Source organism: Apium graveolens, chromosome 6 (genome assembly GCF_009905375.1).
Source record: "Apium graveolens cultivar Ventura chromosome 6, ASM990537v1, whole genome shotgun sequence".
In the NCBI taxonomy this organism is placed as follows: Eukaryota; Viridiplantae; Streptophyta; class Magnoliopsida; order Apiales; family Apiaceae; genus Apium; species Apium graveolens.
In genome coordinates, this window is record NC_133652.1 from 167,353,076 (window position 1) to 167,362,303 (window position 9,228).

Sequence of the window (9,228 nt, forward strand, 5' to 3'; positions counted from 1 at the left end):
TCTTGATACCTAAAAGCCAGATATACTTTAAAGTCATTCATGATTGTTTGATAACCATATCCTTACCCTAAAGCTTGACATCCTGATATACCTTGAGCTAATGATCACTTTCTTTATATTTTAACACCTCTATCATACTGGTAACCAGTAGTGCTTATCTTCTTGATGTTCTAATACCTATACCTTATCTAAAACCATTACTTTAAGCCTAGTTTGGCATTACTCTTTCATATTATCCAATAACCCTACTAAATCTTCTTGTCAAAATTCTTGTAAATGAAAACCTTTCAAATACCCTGATAGAGTAAAGTCTGGTGGATCATGGCCCTAAGATTTAGTGAACATTATTCCAGTGTTTCAAGTCAATCTACAATCCCTTAATAAAGATGTTTACTGTTTAAAATTTTTTATTATCAATCGGCATCAGTTTTTGTAATGATTAAAATTTGGATTTTCAGTCCCAAAGGGGGATAAATGTTTTCTTTAAATAGTGGATCTGGACTGAGACGCAAGTCCTTTCCACACTGATATTGTAGGCTTAAAAGTTGTCAAGGGATCCCATTAATGTTTTAGAACCCAACGAGGTTCGGGATTACTTCACGGCTGATCACCGGCTGTAATCCGTAGCGTCATAAAATGGTTTTTGATTAAGATATGATTTTGAAAATGTTTTGATTCAAGCAAATGATTCCATCACCCAAAAGTTTATCTTTTGTTATTATTAGTCATATCTTCACATTGTCATTCTTTAATATATATCCCGATTTATGTTTTGTATCGTATTGTTTAGCACTTGTTGAGCATTTGGCTCACTACTCGCTTTAACCCTGATATTACAGCTAGCAGCTATGGTTAGATTCAAGTAGACAACACGTAAGACTTGTGATGCCGATGCGTATGTCCGAGCTCAGGTAGAATAAAAGATAGTTTTGTGTGACGACTCCATATTAAAACCAGTTATAGTAGTTAGTAGTGTTGGACTGTTCCAAACCCTAAACTGTAAGATCTTGGATTCAGTTGTATTTACTTTTTTTAAATATTATAATAGTTATATATTATGTATTGTTAAGTTGGGGGTGTGACAATCATTAATCAATGTCTTATCCTATGAAGTTGTACTAGGATCTTCTAAATGAGAGAGATGACCAGCAACTTGATTTTCAGTACCTTTCCTATCCTTGATCTCCAACTCAAACTCCTGAAGTAAAAGAACCCATCGAATCAGTCTAGGCTTCGAGTCCTTCTTCGAGACAAGATAGCGAATCGCAGTGTGATCAGTCAAAACAGTCACCTTCGTCCCAAGAAAATAAGATCGAAACTTCTCAAAACCATAGACAATAGCTAATAGCTCTTTCTCAGTAGTAGTTTAGTTCAGTTAAGCACCATTGAGGGTCTTACTAGCATAGTAGACCACATGAAATATATTATTCTTCCTTTTCCCAAGAACTGCTCTAACTGCATAGTCACTTGCATCGCATATCATTTCAAAAGGTTCATCCCAATTAGGTGAAGTTATGACAGATACCGTGATCAAACTCTTCTTTAAGCTCTCAAAAGTAGCTAGACACTCATCATGAAACTTTGAAAGGGACATCTTTTTCTAGAAGATTCCATAACAGTTTAGAGATTTTAGAGAATTCCTTGATAAAACGCCGATAAAAACCCGCATGACCGAGAAAGCGGCGGACTCCCTTAACTGAAATTGGTGGGGGAAGATTTTCAATGACCCCCACCTTGGTTTTGTCCACCTCAAGACCTTTACTAGAGACCTTGTGCCCAAGAATGATGCCTTGTTACACCATAAAGTGACATTTCTCCCAGTTGAGAACCGGGTTAGTCTCAACATACCTTTTAAGAATGATGCCAAAATTTTGCAAGCACTCCTCAAAAGAATCACCGAAGATAGAGAAATTGTCCATAAACACCTCCACATTCTGACCAATCATGTCAGAGAAAATGGCCATCATACATCTCTGAAATATGGTAGGTGCACCACACAAACCAAAAGAAACTCTTCTGAAGGCAAAAGTACCAAACAGACAAGTGAAGGTAGTCATTTCCTGATCTTCTAGAGCGATTCAAATCTGATTATAGCCCAAATAGCCATCCAGAAGATAATAGTATTCATGCCCATCCAACCTGTCAAGCATCTGATCAATAAAGGAAGAGGGAAGTGATCCTTCCTTGTGGCTTTGTTCAACTTCCTATAATCCATGCAAACTCTCCACCCCATGACTGTTCGAGTAGGAATGAGCTCATTCTTCTCATTAGTAACAACTGTGATGCCTCCTTTCTTCGGCACACATTAAACTGGGCTCACCCAAGAACTGTCAAAAATAGGATAAATGGTCCATGCATCTAGTCACTTGAGAATTTCCTTCTTCACAACCTCTTTCATTATTGGATTTAGCCTCCTATGTTGCTCAACAGTCGGCTTTCTTCCTTCCTTTAGCAGAATTTTATGCATGCAATAAGAAGGGATGATTCCCTTGATATCTGCTATAGTCCATCCAATTGCCGATTTGAGCTCTCTCAGAATTCTCAAGAGCTTTTCCTCATCACTACCTGAAAGGTCAGATGTAATAATAACAGGCAAAGTAGAAGCATCACCTAAAAAAGGAAACCTCAAGTGCTCAGGCAATGGTTTAAGCTCGAGTGTAGGAGCTTCCTCGGTAGATGGCTTGAAATGCCCCTCAATATTTTTCAGTTCTGACATTCTAAGAGATTCAAAAGGCATATTAAGCCTTCACTTCCAAGGAGAAACATTCAAATACTGTAACTGCTCATCATTTTCATCATCTTCACTATCTGAATTCCCCAACAAGGCCTTCTCTAAGGCATCAGACCCTAGCATTTGATCAAATTCTAAAGTAACCACAGAATCGACCAATTCCACTTTTAAGCACTCCTCGTGATCAGTAGGGAATTTCATGGAATTGAATACATTGAACGTCACATCCTGATTCAGCACTCGCATAGTGAGCTCACCCTTCTTCATATCTATCAAGGTTCGGCCAATAGCCAAGAATGGTCTTTCCAAGATTATGGGAATCTTTTTATCCTCCTCGAAATCAAGAATTACAAAATCAGCAAGAAAGATGAGTTTATCCACCTTGAACAAGACATCCTCCACAATGCCTCGTGGATATGTAATAGAATAATCGGCCAACTGCAAGGACATATAAGTAGGTTTTGGATCAGGTAAATCCAACTTCTTGAAGACAAAAAAAGGTATCAGATTCATGCTAGCTCCCAAATCACATAAACATTTGTCGAACCACAAGTTTCCGATAGTGCAAGGAATAGTGAAGCTTCCACAATCATTAAGCTTCGGAGTCAACTTCTGTTGCAACACAACACTGCATTCCTCTGTAAGAGAAACAGTCTCTAAGTCATCGAGCTTCACTTTTTAAGAGAGAATACCATTCATAAACTTCGCATAGTTAGGCATCTGTTCAAGAGCTTCAGTGAAAGGTATGTTAATATGAAGTTTCTTAAAAACTTCCAAAAACTTAGCAAATTGCTTATCCAGCTTTTGCTTCTGCAGCCTCTTAGGAAAAGGAGGTGGAGGATAGACATATTTTTCCCCTGTATTGCCCTCAGGAGGAGTGTTGACAACATCTGTCTTCCTTGGTTCCACCTCTGCTTCATCTGCACATCTTCTTCAGCCACAACTTCAAAATCTGGAATTTAAGCTTTTTCTTGGCTTGCAACCTTCCCAGACCTCAATGTAATTTCCTTAACCTGGTCTTTTGCTTTCTTTTTTCCTAGAACTTCTGTATCACTAGGGAGTGTACCAGGTTGTCGATTCAGTAAGGCATTGGCAATCTGCACCGCATTCTGAGTGTTGCTCCAGCTGAAGTTAGGATGATTGCGGTTGCTGGGATGATAGATGGCTGGAACTGGTTGCTGCGACCTCTAAAAGTTGCTCACGAACTGAGCTGATTTACTAAAAACAGCACACTGCTCCATCTCATGCACTCCAGCACAAAGCTCACAGACACTAGTTTTCTGATTAACTCCATAATTAGCCAAAAAATCCACCTTTATCGTCAAAGCCTTAATCTGAGCAGCTATAGCAGTAGCTGTATCTACCTCCAGAATTACTGCTACATTGCCTTGAGTTAGTCTCTGAGAAGGGTTTTGGTATTCATTAGTAGCCATCAGTTCAATCAAATCATAAGCTTCATTGTAGCTCTTAGCCCATAGGGCTCCTTCTGATGATGCATCAAGCGTGGGTCTAGAAGTTGCACCCAACCCATTGTAAAAGCAGTTAATGATCATCCAGTCAGGCATCCCGTGATGAGGACACTTCTTAAGCATCTCCTTGTAGCGATCCCAAGCTTCATACAAAGACTCTCCTGATTACCGTGCAAATTGAGTAAGAGCATTTCTGATTGCAGCTGTCTTCACCACAGGAAAGAATTTAGAAAGAAACTTCTGAGCAAGATCTTCCCATTTGGTGATAGAGCCTGGTGAAAGAGAATGCAACTAACACTTAGCTTTTTCCCTCAGAGAGAATAGTAAAAGCCTTAGCTTTATAGCATCTTCAGACACATTGTTAAATTTAAAAGTGTCGCGGATCTCGATGAAATCTCTAATATGCATGTTGGGATCTTCCGTCAGAGAACCCCCAAACTGAATCGAGTTCTGTATTATCTGAATTGTGCTAGCCTTAATTTCAAAGTGTTAGGCGTGATGGCTGGTCTGACAATTCTAGACTGAGTATCATTGATCTTCGGCTGAGAGTAGTCCATCAAAGCCTTTGTATTTATTTCCGATTCACCCATTGCAACAAGACCTTCTTCTTCAACTTTCTCCTCTTCTAAAAAGAACTTCTTCCTCCACTAAAACTTCTTCCTCCACTTTATCCAGTGTTCTCTTTCGAGATCGAGAACATGTTAGCATAAACACTCTCTAGAGTACCTGAAATAACAACAAACAAACAAGTAAGTAAAATATCTGAATCAGTAAACTTTAACGACCACGGATGTCAAGCACATAAACTAAAAGTAAACCACGAGTACCCAGCAACGGCGCCAAAAACTTGTTAGGATGAAAATACGTGCTAAATTACACGTAAGTATAAGCGTTCGCAAGTAATATAGAATTATTTCTAGTTCGTTCCCACAGAGACACTTTTAGGTGAACTTGAATTTATGCACTTATGCAACAATCATATGGTTATTATTCAATGCTAAGATGATAACAAGTTGAGATTGTTTATAACTACGAGATTATATTAACTAATATTAGCAAAGAGAATTAAGGTTGATTTATTTATATACAACAAACATGGGATTCTAACTTCATTAAGTACTTCATTCAATAGCCTTTTTGTTCTTAACCTTAGCATGCAATGGTGATGACACTAATCAAATAACACGAAACTAGGAAATGCCAACTTTCGTTGTACGAATACCCTACTACCAGACATCCACAAAAGAGATTGAAGCTGAATATACACCAATTATATTGAGACCCTATATGTCTATAGAATTTGACAACACAAAGATTTAATGCGCAAGTTATCTATTGTGATTACATAGGGCAAGTAAGATGGTTAAAATTACCTACGAATCATGCATATCAAATACATGAACCTATGCTAACATGGCAAGTTCTAAACCCCTATATTCACTTTCGCTTTAATAGAGATTAACACGCTATCTTATAAGTTTACGACGCTCATAAGACGAATAAGCACAGCCAATACTAGGATATCATACAATCACCACATACTAAGATATCAAAACAAATTAACTATTGAAATCCATAAGTAAATTTGTTAGAACCCCATATTGAGTGGCATTTATGACACTTTATTACACTCGGTAAAGCTTTAAATTGGTGTATTTGTACTCAAGTTGTTGGTGTTATAATGTATTTTTTAGTGTATTTGCATTTTCATGCATTCTCCAGGTGATCAGGTAAATTAGCATTGTTTTGATGCTAATTTGGTGTTAGGAAGGTGTTGGAATAAAAGCTCTTGGAAAGCCGGCTCAAATCAGCAAGGAAAATGAAAAAGTCAGATTTTTATACCGGAGGTCAGCGCCCGCGCTGCGATATAGCACGGCCGCGCTCAAAATCCAGAAACTCAGCGCGCCCGCGCTAGTCAAGCGCGCGGTCGTGCCAGGTCGAGAACATAAATCCTGATTCTATTGGGCTTTTAATCCAAAATATTCTACTCTGCATGGGGCTGCTATATATACATAAATAAGCTCATTTTTTCATAGAGAGACATACGAGGGTAGAAGGAGAAGGAGAAAAGAAGACCGTTTTAGCATAATTCAACAAAGGCGTAGAAGATCTAGTTTTAACTTGTGATTCTTTGTTTAAGTTGTAACATTGGATGCTAGTTTTCTTATTCTTGAACCTGTACTCTTATTTTGTACTTTGTTTATTATTCATTTATAAAGACTAAGTTTGTATTACCATGCTTTCATCGGAACCCACATTGATGATGAGTCCGATTATGGGCTAATTGTTATCGTGGGGTTCTACCGGATTTATTTATGGATTCCTTTAGTTGATTTGTTTCGATGCCTTAGTGTGTGGTGATTGTATGATATCCTAGTATTGGTTGTGCGTATTCGTCTTATAAGCATAGCGAACTTATAAGATAGTGTGTTAATTCGTAATGAAGCGAAAGTGAATTTAAGGATTTAGAACTTGCCATGCTAGTATAGGTTCATGTGTTATTGTTATGCATGATTCGTGGGTAATTTTAACCATCTTACTTGCCCTATGTAATCATGATAGATAACTTGAGCATTAAACCGTTATGGTGTCAAATTCTATAGACATATAGGTTCTCAATATAATTGGTGCTTATTCAGCTTCTATCTCTTTTATGGATGTCTTGTAGTAGGATACTCGTACAACGAAAGTTGGCGTTTGTCAGTTTCGTGTTATCTGATTAGTGGCATCACCATTAAATGTTAAGGTTAAGAACAAAAAGACTATTGAATGAAGTATTTAATGAAGTTAGAATCTCATGTTTGTCATATATATTAATTCAACCATTCTTATTCTCTTGGTTATAATTGTTAGCTTAATTTAGTTAAAAACAATCTCAATTTGTTAATCGTCTTAGCATTGGATAATAACCATACATTGTTGCATAGGTCCATAAATTGAACATTAACCTAAACTAGTCTATGTGGGAACGAATCTGATTTATATCTTATACTATTTACGAATGCGTATACTTGCGTGAATTTTAGCGCGTGTTTAGCGACTAACAAGGTTTTTTCATAGCTGTCGGGGACTCGGTATTAATTTTGAGTTTATGTGTTTATCATTAGTGGTCGTTAAAGTTCATTGACTCGGACATTGTTACTTATCTATTTCCTTGTCTTATTTCAGGTACTCTAGTGAGCGTGTATGCATACGCGTCCGCGGTCTCGTAAGAGAACTCTGGATAAAGCCGAGGAAGAAGTTGTAGTGGTTCGAAGGGAAGTTTTTGAGGATGAATATAAGGTAGAAGAAGAAGAGAAAAATGAGGAACCAGTTTTAGTAGTGATGGGAGATCATGCAAAAATTTCTAAGGCTTTGATGGACTATTCTCAGCTTAGGATCAATGATATTTAGTCAAGCATCATCAGGCCAGCGATCTCGGCTAACACTTTTAAGATCAAGTCAAGCACGATTCAGATGATACAGAACTCAGTTCAGTTTGGGGGTTCTCCTACAAAAGACCCCAACATGCACATCAGGGATTTTATCGAGATCTGTGACACTTTCAAGTTCAATGGTGTGACTGAAGATGCTATTAAACTGAGACTCTTCCCATTCTCTATGAGGGATAAAGCTAAGTGTTGGTTACATTCTCTACCACCAGGGTCTATCACTACTTGGGAAGATCTTGCTCAAAAGTTTCTCACTAAATTCTTCCCTATAGCGAAGACTGCTGCGATCAGGAATGCTCTTACTCAGTTTGCCCAGCAAACTGGAGAATCTCTGTGTGAGGCTTGGGATCGATATAAGGAGATGCTAAGGAAGTGCACACACCATGGCATGCCTGATTGGATGATTATAAACTGTTTGTATAATGGATTGGGTGCTATTTCTAGACCCATGCTCGATGTAGCATCAGGAGGAGCCCTGTGGGCTAAGAGCTACAATGAAGCTTATGCATTAATTGAACTGATATTCTTTCCAGTTTCCACTACTTAGAATATTCTGAGTTGATTTGCCTGAGTTAGTCAAAGTCCTGATGATTTCTCTTTCTTTTTCTAATTCAGTTTTTAGATAATCATTTTGTTTAAGCAATTCATTCTTAACATACACAGCATTATCTCTCTCTGTCTGAATAGTGTTCATCTTGACTAACTCTTCTTCAAGATAGCTATTTCTGTTTTTGTACTTTAGATTTTCAGATTTTAATCTTTCATTCTCTAAAGTCTGATCTCTATAGCTAATATAAATATTTTTCAGAAATAATCTCAACTCAGTAATATCTTCTGTATCAAAAGCAAGAGTTGATATAGGTACCTCTAGTTTAGAAGCATCAGAACTGTTATCAGCATTTTCCATTAAGGCATATTTCACCTCTTCTTCAGATTCTGAAGTGTCTGCCCAGTTTTTCTTCTTTATGATAAGTGCATGGCCTTTATCACCTTTTCTTTTCTTGCAATCAGGAGAGATATGGCCTCTTTCACTACAATTGTAGCATTTGACATTTGAGTTGTCTCCTCTGTTAGACTTTCATCCTTTGCCTTCAGACATTCTAAACCCTTTCTTGTCAGAACTTCCACCTTTCCTGGAAAACTTCTTACCCTTTCTAAATTTCTTGTAGGATATCTTTCTGATACCCTTCACCATAAGAGCACACAGTTGCATCATCTCTGCATCAACATCCACTTCAGATAAATTTTCAGGTTCTGAATCATCATCATCAGAATCTGATGACTCTGAATCAGACTGTATGATGAGAGCCTTTCCTTTTGCCTTCCTAGAGACAATTGGTGTTTCTTCAGCCTTTAAAGCAACTGTCTTAGACTTCCCTCCATGCCTCTTCTTTCTTTGCTCCATCTCAAGTTCATCAGTCTTGAGCATCCCATAGATTTCATCAAGAGACATATCAGCAAGTTCATAGTTGTCTCTTATTGTAGCAGCTTTCAAATCCCACTTTTCAGGAAGAGCTAGTAGGAATTTCAGATTTTAATCTTCTTGATCATATTCCTTATCCACTAATGACAGATCATTCAACAGCATTGTGAATCT

At 37.7% G+C, this 9,228-nt stretch overlaps 2 non-coding genes across 2 annotated transcripts; one reads left to right on the forward strand and one right to left on the reverse strand.

Annotated features, from left to right (window-relative positions):
- The first annotated feature begins 4,294 nt into the window (after positions 1-4,294).
- Positions 4,295-4,401, forward strand: LOC141669148 (small nucleolar RNA R71). The gene has a single exon (XR_012553440.1). It is a non-coding gene; the product is annotated as a small nucleolar RNA R71 (small nucleolar RNA).
- Positions 4,402-7,914: 3,513 nt separating this feature from the next.
- Positions 7,915-8,021, reverse strand: LOC141670185 (small nucleolar RNA R71). Its single transcript, XR_012554427.1, has one exon. It is a non-coding gene; the product is annotated as a small nucleolar RNA R71 (small nucleolar RNA).
- Between the last annotated feature and the right edge of the window lie 1,207 nt (positions 8,022-9,228).